General features: G+C 54.8%; 1 protein-coding gene across 1 annotated transcript in view; it reads right to left on the bottom strand.

Annotated features, from left to right (window-relative positions):
* LOC137361877 (serine/threonine-protein kinase A-Raf-like) overlaps nt 1-758 on the bottom strand; it is a 178,592-nt gene extending 177,834 nt beyond the window's left edge. The window contains exon 1 of the mRNA XM_068026479.1: nt 656-758. The gene's annotated coding sequence lies outside the window, so the exon portion shown is untranslated. The remainder of the gene's footprint in view (nt 1-655) is intronic.
* Nucleotides 759-16,674: the final 15,916 nt, after the last annotated feature.

Below are 16,674 nucleotides of genomic sequence, written 5' to 3' on the forward strand. Positions count from 1 at the left end.
CCGCACTGTCGGAGGGTCAGTACTGAGGGAGTGCCGCACTGTCGGAGGGTCAGTACTGAGGGAGTGCTGCACTGACGGAGGGTCAGTACTGAGGGAGGGCCACACTGTCGGAGGGTCAGTACTGAGGGAGCGCCGCGCTGTCGGAGGGTCAGTACTGAGGGAGTGCTGCACTGTCGGAGAGGCATTAATGAGGGAGTGCTGCGAAGTTGGAGGTGCTTCCTTTCGATGAGATATTTAACCCGAGACTCACCGCTCTCTCAAGTGGATGTAAAAGATCGCACAGCCACGACTGGAAGGGGAGGGCGTGAGCAGGTCAGGAGGGCGGTGGGGGAGTTCACTGCTCTGGGGCAATATTTATCTCTCAACTAACATCACTCACAAACAAACAGTCATGTCCTCATTTTTGCTTCTGCAAGCTGGCTGCTGCATCTCCTACATTACAGCAGTGACAACACCTCAAACGGCTTTCGTAGGGTGGGTCGCGCTTCGGGAGGGACATCCTCAGGTTGCGAAAGGCGCTGCAGAAATGCAAGATTCTTTCTCACATAACCATCCGTCAACCACAAGACTGCTCACGCAATGCTCTATTCATTCATACACGTCATTAAGAAACATGGTGGAAAACACATTGTAACAATTAGCGGTGGACCCTTACCTGCAGGAAGTGCGGTGTCAGGCGGAGCGCAGGCTGTTTCGCCGGGAAACGCCACGACTTCTCCCGCTTTTCCTCCTGGACGAGCGACGTCGAACGCACCTCCGGGGGTTGGGGGGGGTGGGGGTGGGGGGGGTGGTGGTGTGTGTGTGGGGGAAAACAGCGCCTTCCTGGAATGAGAAGTGAGCTTCGTTAACTGCAGCCCAACCTGTAAGTCGACACAGGACTGCCCAGCCTTTATTACACCGGAGACCCTGTTCTCTCCCGTGTCCTGGAATCGACATTTATCCCCGGACAATATCACTGCAACCGCTAATCAGGTCATTCAGCACGTGGGAGCTCCCTCTACACTGTCCCCATCAAACACTCCCCAGGACAGGTACAGTACGGGGTTAGATACAGAGTAAAGCTCCCTCTACACTGTCCCCATCAAACACTCCCCAGGACAGGTACAGCACGGGGGTTAGATACAGAGTAAAGCTCCCTCTACACTGTCCCCATCAAACACTCCCAGGACAGGTACAGCACGGGGGTTAGATACAGAGTAAAGCTCCCTCTACACTGTCCCCATCAAACACTCCCAGGACAGGTACAGTACGGGGGTTAGATACAGAGTAAAGCTCCCTCTACACTGTCCCCCATCAAACACTCCCCAGGACAGGTACAGCACGGGGGTTAGATACAGAGTAAAGCTCCCTCTACACTGTCCCCATCAAACACTCCCCAGGACAGGTACAGCACGGGGGTTAGATACAGAGTAAAGCTCCCTCTACACTGTCCCCATCAAACACTCCCCAGGACAGGTACAGCACGGGTGTTAGATACAGAGTAAAGCTCCCCTCTACACTGTCCCCATCAAACACTCCCCAGGACAGGTACAGCACGGGGGTTAGATACAGAGTAAAGCTCCCTCTACACTGTCCCCATCAAACACTCCCCAGGACAGGTACAGTACGGGTGTTAGATACAGAGTAAAGCTCCCCTCTACACTGTCCCCATCAAACACTCCCCAGGACAGGTACAGTACGGGGTTAGAAAGAAAAAAAAAGAAAAACAAAAAACTGGGGAATGACTGCTAATTGCGGCAACGAGTCTCAGCTGACAGTTGGAGGTTGCAGAGGTGGAGAGAGGAGCTGCGCTGAGCAAGGGAGAGCAGCTACAACTAAGCAGAGGTGAAACTTCAACAACAATCTCCATTAAAGAGAAGAAAGAGACATTTTTTGGAAACAAGGCTTTGTCTGGAGGTGGGTGCTGAACACCAGTAATTTACTTTGGACTGTTGGGGGAGGAACAAGTGGCTGGAACAACAAGGGGTGGGGCTGCCAATTCAACAGGAATCTGTGCTGCTGCACAAGCACACAGGAAAGCTCCCTCCCCACCCCAATTGCCAAGCCTGGGTCAGCTGAAGCTGCCCAGCTAAACAGACGGAAGGGGATAGATAGTGCCTGGGCAGCTTCAGCTGACCCAGGTGAAGACGACTCCCCCAACCAGAAGACCAAGTTCAAAGACTGTTTTAAGTGTACTGTGAGCACCACCTCCAGAAAGCAAGTCATCCCTTCCAGCCTGCCTTTGCCTCTCCTCTATTACCTCAGCCTCTCCACTAACCTGTTGTTTGTTTGCTTGTTTTTAATACATATTCAATATTTTCAGTGAATCGCTGATATTTGGTGTACAAGCCCACAATTTGGGGTGGGTTTAGCTCTTAGACCCATGGCGTAAGAACTGCCCCAATCTCCCGGCCGCCAGCTCCACCTCAGCTGTTTCGTTCCACAGCACCTCCTCACACTCCCCCCACACATCCAACAGACACCGCTCAGTCGGTTCCGGAGGCTGTGGTTTTCACAGCCTCCAGCGGGGAGGGGAGCGTCCGTCCGAGTGGAAAGAAGACACGGAGGCAAAAGAAACATCAAGAGGCGCGTCCCCTGGACACATTGAAACAACCCGAGTCTGAGCTCAGCCCAAAGCCCGTTCTCATGGAATCCACCTGTCCCAGGGCTGGGCTCAGGCCCAGGGTGACTAAAAAGGAGGGTGCGGAGGCCTCTGATGACATGGAGGTCTCTGAGCCTCTGCGCCCTAGTGGGAGAAAGAGAAGAAGGCACCCCTCCACAGAAATAACACAGGGCCCTGAGGCGCAGGGCCCATCTGTTGGAGGGGAGCTGTCTCCTGTTTCGGGTCCCCAGGTTTCCCCTACCGCCACCACCAAGGCTACAAAGTCCGGGGAGGAGCTCCCTATTCCTCAGGATGGAGGGGAGGGGAAGGCCCCGGTACATGAGGCCCCTACTGAAAGAGTAAGTGGGGTCCTGCTTGTGGTGGGGGAGCCTGAGGACGCCACCCATTCTGCCACTGCTACTGGGTCGGGTGCCCTGAGTGAAGGGGAGGGCGAGGCCCCAGAGGGTCGGCCCTCCCAGCCGGAGTCCACCACCAACCAGGAGACACCCGACCCAGTTATAACAGAGAATGCTGCCCCATCTGCTGGACCTGTGGGTGCTGGCGGAGCGGGAGATGGCCTCCTCTCTCCGCCTCCGGTCTCGGCTCCGGCTGGATTTCCGGAGTCGGGAACTTCTGTCTCCCCTGGACCACTCATTGGCCTGGGGACGGAGGTGGAGGGGGGTCCTGAACTGCTGGCGCCCACAGGCTCCAGTTTCACAGGAAAACCCAGAGAGGACTCCTCCGCCATCGATCCTGGGGGTGGGATCGTGACGGAGGCAGAACCAGCTGGCGCGGCCGGGACGTCCGCCCCACAGTGTGTGGTGGATGTGTCGGCCACTGGCGGTGACGACCCGGAGGATGGGGATTCGGTGCGGGGCACGGAGGATGATCTTGATTCCATCGCCAGTGAGATGGTGGAGTCCCTCGTGCCTCCCACCGAATCTCCTCTCATCCCCACTGCGGAACTCCGGGATTTCCACGCGGTTTGCAGGGGCTGCCGCAATAAGGTTCAGCTGGCCCTCGACCGTTGGTCGAATCTGGCGCTGATCATCCAGTCCGTCCGTGCTGCCCTTAAGATAGCGGGCAAGCGCGCAGGCGTGAAACTGGTTGAGAGGCGCCGTTTTAATGTGTTCCTCAATGAGTTGCTGGGGGAGTGGAGGGCCAGGTGCACTTCCACTCCCTCCTCACAGTGAGGTGTTGGTGACGGGTTTTAAGTACCTTTGACATGAAGATAACCATAGCCAGCCTCAACATCAACGGCAGCAGGGGGTCTCACCGCAGATTTCACAATTTCTCAGTCCTTAGGGAAGGGAGATACGTGGTGAGCTTTCTGCAGGAAACCCACACCGTTCCGGGAGACGAAGCCACCTGGCTCCTGGAGTGGCAGGGTGGGGTCTACATGAGTCACCTCACCCCTATTTCTAGTGGGGTGGCGATCTTGTTGGCCCCGCCTTTGCAACCGGAGATCTTGGGGGTCAAGGAGCTAGTGCCGGGCCGCTTGCTCCACCTCGCCGTTCGCCTGGGTAGCGTGCCGCTCCACTTTGTGAACGTGTACGCGCCCAGGCCCGGCACGTTGCAAGCTCACTTCTTTGAAGAAGTGTCTGCTCTCTTGAGCTCCATCGATAGCGGCGAGTGCATCATCCTCAGGGGGGATTTTAACTGCACCCTCGAGGTGGGGGATCGCTCCGGTCCCCAGCGCGGCCAAGCGTCGGTGGAGAAGTTGAGGGGACTGATCAGCTCCCTTAACTTGGTGGACATCTGGCAGAATCTCCATCCCGACTCCAGCGCCTTCACGTGGAGGTCTGGAGGAGGAGGGTCCCGAATCGACCGCCTCTACATTTCGCAGGCGTACATCTCCCGCGTCTCGGCGGCCTCCATGCGGCTGGTGCTGTGCTCGGACCGCCTGGTGTGGGCGGAGTTTACTCCACTCCGCACGCGGGCGGGGTCCGCGTACTGGCACTTTAACAACCGGCTGCTGGAGGACAAGCGATTTCGGGACTCGTTCTGTCGATTCTGGACCGACTGGAGAAGGAAGCAGGGGGGCTTCCCCTCCTTGAAGCTATGGTGGGATGTGGGCAAGACTCACATCCGCGTCTTCTGTCAGGAGTACACGAAGGGGTCGACCAAGAGGCGGGAAGCCGAGATCGGGCGCCTTGAGAGGGAGGTGCTCGACTTGGAGTCCCGCCTCGGTCATGCCGTCGTGGACACGGCCCTGTGGCAGGCGTACAAAGAGAAGAAGGGCGCGCTGAGGGACCTGCAGCTCATAGGGTCCCGAGGCGCGTACGTGAGGTCGCGGATCCAGATCCTGGAAGATTTGGACCGCGCCTCACCCTTCTTCTACTCGCTGGAAAAATGGCGGAGGGTCCGTAAGCAGCTCGTTGAGCTGCTGGCCGACGACGGATCCTCCATTACGGATCCGGAGGGAATGGGCCTCCTGGTCCAAACTTATTATAGTGCGTTGTTCTCTCCGGATCCGTCCAGCGAGTATGCGTGCAGAGTTTTGTGGGAGGACCTGCCGCAGGTCAGCCCAGAGGGCGCCGAAGGATTGGAGGCTCCGCTCACGTTGGTGGAGCTGACTGGCGCCCTCCACCAGCTCTCAAGGGGCAAATCCCCAGGGCTGGATGGGTTGACCGTGAAGTTCCTCAGGGCGTTCTGGGATGTCCTGGGGGACGATTACGCACAGGTCCTGGGGGAAAGCCTGGTGACCGGGGAGATGTCCCTCTCGTGGCGCAGGGCGGTCATCGTCCTGCTGCCGAAGAGGGGCGATCTCCGCCTGCTTAAAAACTGGCGTCCGGTCTCCCTCCTCAGCACGGATTATAAGATCTTTGCCCGGGCTATGTCTACCCGCCTGGGCTCCGTGCTGGCCCACATGATCCACCCCGACCAGTCCTACACAGTCCCGGGCCGGTCCATCCAGGACAACATCCACCTGGTCAGGGACCTGATCCATCTTTCCCAGAGGACTGGTCAGTCGGTCGCCTTTCTCTCCCTCGATCAGGAGAAGGCGTTCGACAGGGTGGATCACGAATACCTTTTCGGGACTCTGCGCGCTTTCGGACTCCAGCCGCATTTCGTGGCCCGGGTCCGACTTTTATACGCCGCCCCTGAGTGTCTAGTCAAAGTTAACGGGTCCTTGACGGCACCCCTTCGCTTTGGGAGAGGAGTGCGTCAGGGATGCCCCATGTCCGGCCAATTGTATACCATCTGCGTGGAGCCCTTCCTGTGCCTGCTTCGCAGGAGGTTGATGGGATTGGCTCTGCGCGAGCCGGCCATGCGGGTCGTCCTCTCGGCTTACGCCGACGACGTGCTCGTCGCGATCACAGATCCCGTTGACTTGCGGAGGATGCGCAACTGCCAGCAGACCTTTTCTGCCGCGTCCTCCGCGAGGATCAATTGGGAGAAATGTTCCGGACTCCTGGTGGGTCAGTGGCGGGTGGACTCCCTGCCGGAGGAGATGATACCTTTTGCGTGGAGCACCACGCACCTCCTCTATCTGGGAGTCCACCTTAGCTCCGCTGAGGAAGCCTGGCCGGCAAACTGGCAAGAGTTGGAGGCGAAAGTCACCGCTCGGCTGGGGCGCTGGACAGGACTGCTCCAAGTGCTTTCCTACAGGGGCCGAGCGCTGGTCATAAACCAACTGTGGCCTCCATGCTGTGGTACCGGTTGGTCACTTTGGCCCCGCCCCCAGTATTTGCCACCAAGATCCAGGAGAAACTTGTCGATTTCTTCTGGGGCAAGAGGAAACACTGGGTCTCTGCCGCGGTCCTGAGTCTCCCGAAAAGGAGGGCGGCCAGTCGCTGGTGTGCGTCCGCACCCAGGCTGTGACTCTCCGCCTTCGGACCCTGCAGACATACCTGTACGTCGAGCGTCCTCCCAGATGGTGTGCGCTGGCGACGTATTTTTTCCGCCAGTGTCACTGCCTTCAAGACGACAAGCAGCTCCCGGTGGAGTCCGTTAGCCGCGCCTCTCTGAGAAAGTTGCCTGTCTTTTACCGGGATCTATTCCGAGTCTGGAACATGGTCGCCTCCAGTCAGGGCGCTCCCCCACCGGTGGAGGAGAGCGCCTCGGCTGTCCGGGCGGCTGACTCCAGGGACAGTCCGGCGGGCGGAGGAGTAGCCAAAACTCCCGGGACGCCCCTCACTGCGGGTGGCGAGGGGGCTCGGGAGTGCGGAGCGAAACCCTCCTCGGGAGCCAGTCCCACACAACCCGAGCCGCCTCTCGGAAATGCCCTCCGTGCCATTCCAATCGGCGCGGAGGGGTTTCCTGTACGGGCTGCTCCTGCACACTCTTCACTTCCTCGCCCTCGTCAGCCGGCCGGACACGCCCTGGCGGTCCGCGTTGCCATCTGGCGGCGAGGGGAAACCCCGATGGAGGTCTCTCTACGCGGGAGTCTTCCCCCTTTACATCAGGGACCTGGGGTGGAGGGTGCTGCACAGAGCAGTCCCATGCAATAGGCTTTTAAGTAGGTTCACGGACTCCCAGGCCACCTGTACTTTCTGCGGCCTGGACGAGTCCGTGTTCCACGTATATACGGAGTGTGCGAGGTTGCAGCCCCTATTTGAGTATCTGAAGGGGCTGCTCCTCAAATTCTGGCTGCACTTCAGTCCCACGCTCCTGATCTTTGGGCACCCGGTGCGGAGGGGCTTGGGCCGGGAAGAGGATCTCCTCGTCGGTCTGCTCCTGGGCCTGGCCAAGGTGGCAATTCACAGGTCCAGGTTGCGGGCCGTCGGGGGGTCCGTCCTCCCCGTTTGCCTGCCCCTCTTCCGCGGTTACGTTCGCGCCCGGGTGTCCCTGGAGAAGCAGCTTGAGGCCTTCCGCGACCGGTGGGCACCGCAGGGACTGGAGTGCATCGTCGACGCCGAGAATGGCATTTTGAGTTTTTTGTTTATTTATCTGGTTTTAATAAAGTTCTTTTAAAACTGTAAATATGTATGTAAAGGCGGGCCTGAGGAATAAAGGCCCCCTCGACGTGAAAAATATAAAAGGGGCCTGGGGGAAAAAGGCCATCTAAAAAAAAATGGAGTTCTGAGGAAAGGTCACAAAGCTGAAACATTAACTGGGTTCCACTCTCCACAGACGCTGAGTATTTTCAGCATGTTCTATTTTTTTTCAGGTGCAGGCTGAATGAGATGCAGAGTAAAGCAACCCGAAAACAGTACGCCAGGCGTGAGAAGTGTGAATATTTTCAGTGGAAACTCTTAGGAGCTCTGTCCTCCCTGGGGACATCAGTAAAGGATGACAACAGAGCGAGGGGATACGTGCAAATACTGAGCGATCGCCCACGAGCACGAACCAATGTCAACTTTACACTACACTGTCGCAACAGACCACTTTACCCCAAAATCAACAGGGGGGGCGGGGGATGGAAACGACTCCTCATGATAACTGGACAGAAATCCAGCACAAATTCAAAAAAGTTGGAAGGTCCTGTGAAGAAAAGAGACCCTACTTTCTAATTATCAGGCAGGGATAGGCAGTCAAACAGCACAGCGGACGGTGAGGGTACACAGGACAGCACCCGTCACTAATGTACGCCAGTGTTATACAGTGACAGACCTGTCCCCACCAGTACTGTACCCCAGTGTTACACAGTGACAGACCTGTCCCCACCAGTACTGTACCCCAGTGTTATACAGTGACAGACCTGTCCCCACCAGTACTGTACCCAGTGTTATACAGTGACAGACCTGTCCCCACCAGTACTGTACCCCAGTGTTATACAGTGACAGACCTGTCCCCACCAGTACTGTACCCCAGTGTTATACAGTGACAGACCTGTCCCCACCAGTACTGTACCCCAGTGTTATACAGTGACAGACCTGTCCCCACCAGTACTGTACCCCAGTGTTATACAGTGACAGACCTGTCCCCACCAGTACTGTACCCCAGTGTTATACAGTGACAGACCTGTCCCCACCAGTACTGTACCCTAGTGTTATACAGTGACAGACCTGTCCCCCCCAGTACTGTACCCCAGTGTTATACAGTGACAGACCTGTCCCCACCAGTACTGTACCCTAGTGTTATACAGTGACAGACCTGTCCCCACCAGTACTGTACGCCAGTGTTATACAGTGACAGACCTGTCCCCACCAGTACTGTACCCTAGTGTTATACAGTGACAGACCTGTCCCCACCAGTACTGTACCCCAGTGTTATACAGTGACAGACCCATCCCCACCAGTACTGTACGCCAGTGTTATACAGTGACAGACCTGTCCCCACCAGTACTGTACCCTAGTGTTATACAGTGACAGACCTGTCCCCACCAGTACTGTACCCCAGTGTTATACAGTGACAGACCCATCCCCACCAGTACTGTACGCCAGTGTTATACAGTGACAGACCTGTCCCCACCAGTACTGTACCCTAGTGTTATACAGTGACAGACCTGTCCCCACCAGTACTGTACCCCAGTGTTATACAGTGACAGACCTGTCCCCACCAGTACTGTACCCCAGTGTTATACAGTGACAGACCTGTCCCCACCAGTACTGTACCCCAGTGTTATACAGTGACAGACCTGTCCCCACCAGTACTGTACCCTAGTGTTATACAGTGACAGACCTGTCCCCACCATTACTGTACCCCAGTGTTATACAGTGACAGACCTGTCCCCACCATTACTGTACCCCAGTGTTATACAGTGACAGACCTGTCCCCACCATTACTGTACCCCAGTGTTATACAGTGACAGACCTGTCCCCACCAGTACTGTACCCTAGTGTTATACAGTGACAGACCTGTCCCCACCAGTACTGTACCCTAGTGTTATACAGTGACAGACCTGTCCCCACCAGTACTGTACCCTAGTGTTATACAGTGACAGACCTGTCCCCACCAGTACTGTACACCAGTGTTACAGTGACAGACCTGTCCCCACCAGTACTGTACCCCAGTGTTATACAGTGACAGACCTGTCCCCACCAGTACTGTATCCCAGTGTTATACAGTGACAGACCTGTCCCCACCAGTACTGTATCCCAGTGTTATACAGTGACAGACCTGTCCCCACCAGTACTGTACCCCAGTGTTATACAGTGACAGACCTGTCCCCACCAGTACTGTACCCCAGTGTTATACAGTGACAGACCTGTCCCCACCAGTACTGTACCCTAGTGTTATACAGTGACAGACCTGTCCCCACCAGTACTGTACCCCAGTGTTACACAGTGACAGACCTGTCCCCACCAGTACTGTACCCCAGTGTTACACAGTGACAGACCTGTCCCCACCAGTACTGTACCCCAGTGTTACACAGTGACAGACCTGTCCCCACCAGTACTGTACCCCAGTGTTACACAGTGACAGACCTGTCCCCACCAGTACTGTACCCTAGTGTTATACAGTGACAGACCTGTCCCCACCAGTACTGTACCCCAGTGTTATACAGTGACAGTCCTGTCCCCACCAGTACTGTACCCTAGTGTTATACAGTGACAGACCTGTCCCCACCAGTACTGTACCCTAGTGTTATACAGTGACAGACCTGTCCCCACCGGTACTGTACCCCAGTGTTATACAGTGACAGTCCTGTCCCCACCAGTACTGTACCCCAGTGTTACACAGTGACAGACCTGTCCCCATCAGTACTGTACCCTAGTGTTATACAGTGACAGACCTGTCCCCACCAGTACTGTACCCCAGTGTTATACAGTGACAGACCTGTCCCCACCAGTACTGTACCCTAGTGTTATACAGTGACAGACCTGTCCCCACCAGTACTGTACCCTAGTGTTATACAGTGACAGACCTGTCCCCACCAGTACTGTACCCCAGTGTTATACAGTGACAGACCTGTCTCCACCAGTACTGTACCCTAGTGTTATACAGTGACAGACCTGTCCCCACCAGTACTGTACCCCAGTGTTAGACAGTGACAGACCTGTCCCCACCAGTACTGTACCCCAGTGTTATACAGTGACAGACCTGTCCCCACCAGTACTGTACCCCAGTGTTATACAGTGACAGACCTGTCCCCATCAGTACTGTACCCCAGTGTTATACAGTGACAGACCTGTCCCCATCAGTACTGTACCCTAGTGTTATACAGTGACAGACCTGTCCCCATCAGTACTGTACCCCAGTGTTATACAGTGACAGTCCTGTCCCCACCAGTACTGTACCCCCAGTGTTATACAATGACAGACCTGTCCCCACCAGTACTGTACCCTAGTGTTATACAGTGACAGACCTGTCCCCACCAGTACTGTACCCTAGTGTTATACAGTGACAGACCTGTCCCCACCAGTACTGTACCCCAGTGTTATACAGTGACAGACCTGTCCCCATCAGTACTGTACCCTAGTGTTATACAGTGACAGACCTGTCCCCATCAGTACTGTACCCCAGTGTTATACAGTGACAGTCCTGTCCCCACCAGTACTGTACCCCCAGTGTTATACAATGACAGACCTGTCCCCACCAGTACTGTACCCTAGTGTTATACAGTGACAGACCTGTCCCCACCAGTACTGTACCCTAGTGTTATACAGTGACAGACCTGTCCCCACCAGTACTGTACCCCAGTGTTATACAGTGACAGACCTGTCCCCACCAGTACTGTACCCTAGTGTTATACAGTGACAGACCTGTCTCCACCAGTACTGTACCCCAGTGTTATACAGTGACAGACCTGTCCCCACCAGTACTGTACCCCAGTGTTATACAGTGACAGACCTGTCCCCACCAGTACTGTACCCTAGTGTTATACAGTGACAGACCTGTCCCCACCAGTACTGTACCCTAGTGTTATACAGTGACAGACCTGTCCCCACCAGTACTGTACCCTAGTGTTATACAGTGACAGACCTGTCCCCACCAGTACTGTACCTCAGTGTTATACAGTGACAGACCTGTCCCCACCAGTACTGTACCCCAGTGTTATACAGTGACAGACCTGTCCCCACCAGTACTGTACCCCAGTGTTATACAGTGACAGACCTGTCCCCACCAGTACTGTACCCCAGTGTTACACAGTGACAGACCTGTCCCCACCAGTACTGTACCCCAGTGTTACACAGTGACAGACCTGTCCCCACCAGTACTGTACCCCAGTGTTATACAGTGACAGACCTGTCTCCACCAGTACTGTACCCCAGTGTTACACAGTGACAGACCTGTCCCCACCAGTACTGTACCCCAGTGTTACACAGTGACAGACCTGTCCCCACCAGTACTGTACCCCAGTGTTATACAGTGACAGACCTGTCCCCACCAGTACTGTACCCCAGTGTTACACAGTGACAGACCTGTCCCCACCAGTACTGTACCCCAGTGTTATACAGTGACAGACCTGTCTCCACCAGTACTGTACCCCAGTGTTACACAGTGACAGACCTGTCCCCACCAGTACTGTACCCCAGTGTTATACAGTGACAGACCTGTCCCCACCAGTACTGTACCCCAGTGTGACACTGTGACAGACCTGTCCCCATCAGTACTGTACCCCAGTGTTATACAGTGACAGACCTGTCCCCACCAGTACTGTACCCCAGTGTTATACAGTGACAGACCTGTCCCCATCAGTACTGTACCCCAGTGTTACACAGTGACAGACCTGTCCCCATCAGTACTGTACCCCAGTGTTATACAGTGACAGACCTGTCCCCACCAGTACTGTACCCTAGTGTTATACAGTGACAGACCTGTCCCCACCAGTACTGTACCCCAGTGTTACACAGTGACAGACCTGTCCCCATCAGTACTGTACCCCAGTGTTATACAGTGACAGACCTGTCCCCACCAGTACTGTACCCCAGTGTTATACAGTGACAGACCTGTCCCCACCAGTACTTTACCCCAGTGTTCTTCAGTGACAGACCTGTCCCCACCAGTACTGTACCCCAGTGTTGCACAGTGACAGACCTGTCCCCACCAGGACTGTACCCCAGTGTTATACAGTGACAGACCTGTCCTCACCAGTACTGTACCCCAGCGTTATACAGTGACAGACCTGCCCCACCAGTACTGTACCACAGTGTTATACAGTGACAGACCTCTCCCCACCAGTACTGTCCCCCAGTGTTATACAGTGACAGACCTGTCCCCACCAGTACTGTACCCCAGTGTTATAGAGTAACAGACCTGTCCCCACCAGTACTGTACCCAAGTGTTACACAGTGACAGACCTGTCCCCACCAGTACGTACCCCAGTGTTCTACAGTGACAGACCTGTCCCCACCAGCACTGTACCCCAGCGTTACACAGTGACAGACCTGCCCCACCAGTACTGTACCACAGTGTTATACAGTGACAGACCTGTCCCCACCAGTACTGTACACCAGTGTTATACAGTGACAGACCTGTCCCTACCAGTCCTGTACCCCAGTGTTATACAGTGACAGACCTGTCCCCACCAGTACTGTACCCCAGTGTGATAGTGACAGACCTGTCCTCACCAGTACTGTACCCCAGTGTTATACAGTGACAGACCTGTCCCCACCAGTACTTTACCCCAGTGTTAGACAGTGACAGACCTGTCCCCACCAGTACTGTATCCCAGTGTTATACAGTGACAGACCTGTCCCCACCAGTACTGTACCCCAGTGTGATAGTGACAGACCTGTCCTCACCAGTACTGTACCCCAGTGTTATACAGTGACAGACCTGTCCCCACCAGTACTTTACCCCAGTGTTAGACAGTGACAGACCTGTCCCCACCAGTACTGTACTCCAGTGTTTTACAGTGACAGACCTGCCCCACCAGTACTGTACCGCAGTGGTATACAGTGACAGACCTGTCCCCACCAGTACTGTTCCCCAGTATTATACAGTGACAGACCTGTCCCCACCAGTACTGTACCCCAGTGTTCTTCAGTGACAGACCTGTCCCCACCAGTACTGTACCCTAGTGTTATACAGTGACAGACCTGTCTCCACCAGTACTGTACCCCAGTGTTATACAGTGACAGACCTGTCCCCACCAGTACTGTACCCCAGTGTTATACAGTGACAGACCTGTCCCCACCAGTACTGTACCCTAGTGTTATACAGTGACAGACCTGTCTCCACCAGTACTGTACCCCAGTGTTATACAGTGACAGACCTGTCCCCACCAGTACTGTACCCCAGTGTTATACAGTGACAGACCTGTCCCCACCAGTACTGTACCCTAGTGTTATACAGTGACAGACCTGTCTCCACCAGTACTGTACCCCAGTGTTACACAGTGACAGACCTGTCCCCACCAGTACTGTACCCTAGTGTTATACAGTGACAGACCTGTCCCCACCAGTACTGTACCTCAGTGTTATACAGTGACAGACCTGTCCCCACCAGTACTGTACCCCAGTGTTATACAGTGACAGACCTGTCCCCACCAGTACTGTACCCCAGTGTTATACAGTGACAGACCTGTCCCCACCAGTACTGTACCCCAGTGTTACACAGTGACAGACCTGTCCCCACCAGTACTGTACCCCAGTGTTACACAGTGACAGACCTGTCCCCACCAGTACTGTACCCCAGTGTTATACAGTGACAGACCTGTCTCCACCAGTACTGTACCCCAGTGTTACACAGTGACAGACCTGTCCCCACCAGTACTGTACCCCAGTGTTACACAGTGACAGACCTGTCCCCACCAGTACTGTACCCCAGTGTTATACAGTGACAGACCTGTCCCCACCAGTACTGTACCCCAGTGTTACACAGTGACAGACCTGTCCCCACCAGTACTGTACCCCAGTGTTATACAGTGACAGACCTGTCTCCACCAGTACTGTACCCCAGTGTTACACAGTGACAGACCTGTCCCCACCAGTACTGTACCCCAGTGTTATACAGTGACAGACCTGTCCCCACCAGTACTGTACCCCAGTGTGACACAGTGACAGACCTGTCCCCATCAGTACTGTACCCCAGTGTTATACAGTGACAGACCTGTCCCCACCAGTACTGTACCCCAGTGTTATACAGTGACAGACCTGTCCCCATCAGTACTGTACCCCAGTGTTACACAGTGACAGACCTGTCCCCATCAGTACTGTACCCCAGTGTTATACAGTGACAGACCTGTCCCCACCAGTACTGTACCCTAGTGTTATACAGTGACAGACCTGTCCCCACCAGTACTGTACCCCAGTGTTACACAGTGACAGACCTGTCCCCATCAGTACTGTACCCCAGTGTTATACAGTGACAGACCTGTCCCCACCAGTACTGTACCCCAGTGTTATACAGTGACAGACCTGTCCCCACCAGTACTTTACCCCAGTGTTCTTCAGTGACAGACCTGTCCCCACCAGTACTGTACCCCAGTGTTGCACAGTGACAGACCTGTCCCCACCAGGACTGTACCCCAGTGTTATACAGTGACAGACCTGTCCTCACCAGTACTGTACCCCAGCGTTATACAGTGACAGACCTGCCCCACCAGTACTGTACCACAGTGTTATACAGTGACAGACCTCTCCCCACCAGTACTGTCCCCCAGTGTTATACAGTGACAGACCTGTCCCCACCAGTACTGTACCCCAGTGTTATAGAGTAACAGACCTGTCCCCACCAGTACTGTACCCAAGTGTTACACAGTGACAGACCTGTCCCCACCAGTACGTACCCCAGTGTTCTACAGTGACAGACCTGTCCCCACCAGCACTGTACCCCAGCGTTACACAGTGACAGACCTGCCCCACCAGTACTGTACCACAGTGTTATACAGTGACAGACCTGTCCCCACCAGTACTGTACACCAGTGTTATACAGTGACAGACCTGTCCCTACCAGTCCTGTACCCCAGTGTTATACAGTGACAGACCTGTCCCCACCAGTACTGTACCCCAGTGTGATAGTGACAGACCTGTCCTCACCAGTACTGTACCCCAGTGTTATACAGTGACAGACCTGTCCCCACCAGTACTTTACCCCAGTGTTAGACAGTGACAGACCTGTCCCCACCAGTACTGTATCCCAGTGTTATACAGTGACAGACCTGTCCCCACCAGTACTGTACCCCAGTGTGATAGTGACAGACCTGTCCTCACCAGTACTGTACCCCAGTGTTATACAGTGACAGACCTGTCCCCACCAGTACTTTACCCCAGTGTTAGACAGTGACAGACCTGTCCCCACCAGTACTGTACTCCAGTGTTTTACAGTGACAGACCTGCCCCACCAGTACTGTACCGCAGTGGTATACAGTGACAGACCTGTCCCCACCAGTACTGTTCCCCAGTATTATACAGTGACAGACCTGTCCCCACCAGTACTGTACCCCAGTGTTCTTCAGTGACAGACCTGTCCCCACCAGTACTGTACCCCAGTGTTATACAGTGACAGACCTGTCCCCACCAGTACTGTACCCCAGTGTTACACAGTGACAGACCTGTCCCCACCAGGACTGTACCCCAGTGTTCTACAGTGACAGACCTGTCCTCACCAGTACTGTACCCCAGCGTTATACAGTGACAGACCTGCCCCACCAGTACTGTACCACAGTGTTATACAGTGACAGACCTCTCCCCACCAGTACTGTCCCCCAGTGTTATACAGTGACAGACCTGTCCCCACCAGTACTGTAACCCAGTGTTATACAGTGACAGACCTGTCCCCACCAGTATTGTACCCCAGTGTTATACAGTGACATACCTGTCCCCACCAGTACTGTACCCCAGTGTTGTACAGTGACAGACCTGTACCCACCAGTACTGTACCCCAGTGTTATAAAGTGGCAGACCTGTCCCCACCAGTACTGTACCCCAGTGATACACAGTGACAGACCTGTCCCCACCGGTACTTTACCCCAGTGTTATACAGTGACAGACCTGTAACCACCAGTACTGTACCCCAGTGTTATACAGTGACATACGTGACCCCATCAGTACTGTACCCCAGTGTTATACAATGACAGACTTGTCCCCACCAGTACTGTACGCCAGTGTTATACAGTGACAGACCTGTCCCCACCAGTACTTTACCCCAGTGTTAGACAGTGACAGACCTGTCCCCACCAGTACTGTACTCCAGTGTTTTACAGTGACAGACCTGCCCCACCAGTACTGTACCGCAGTGGTATACAGTGACAGACCTGTCCCCACCAGTACTGTTCCCCAGTGTTATACAGTGACAGACCTGTCCCCACCAGTACTGTA

This window comes from Heterodontus francisci, unplaced genomic scaffold (genome assembly GCF_036365525.1).
Source record: "Heterodontus francisci isolate sHetFra1 unplaced genomic scaffold, sHetFra1.hap1 HAP1_SCAFFOLD_617, whole genome shotgun sequence".
NCBI classification, from domain to species: domain Eukaryota; kingdom Metazoa; phylum Chordata; class Chondrichthyes; order Heterodontiformes; family Heterodontidae; genus Heterodontus; species Heterodontus francisci.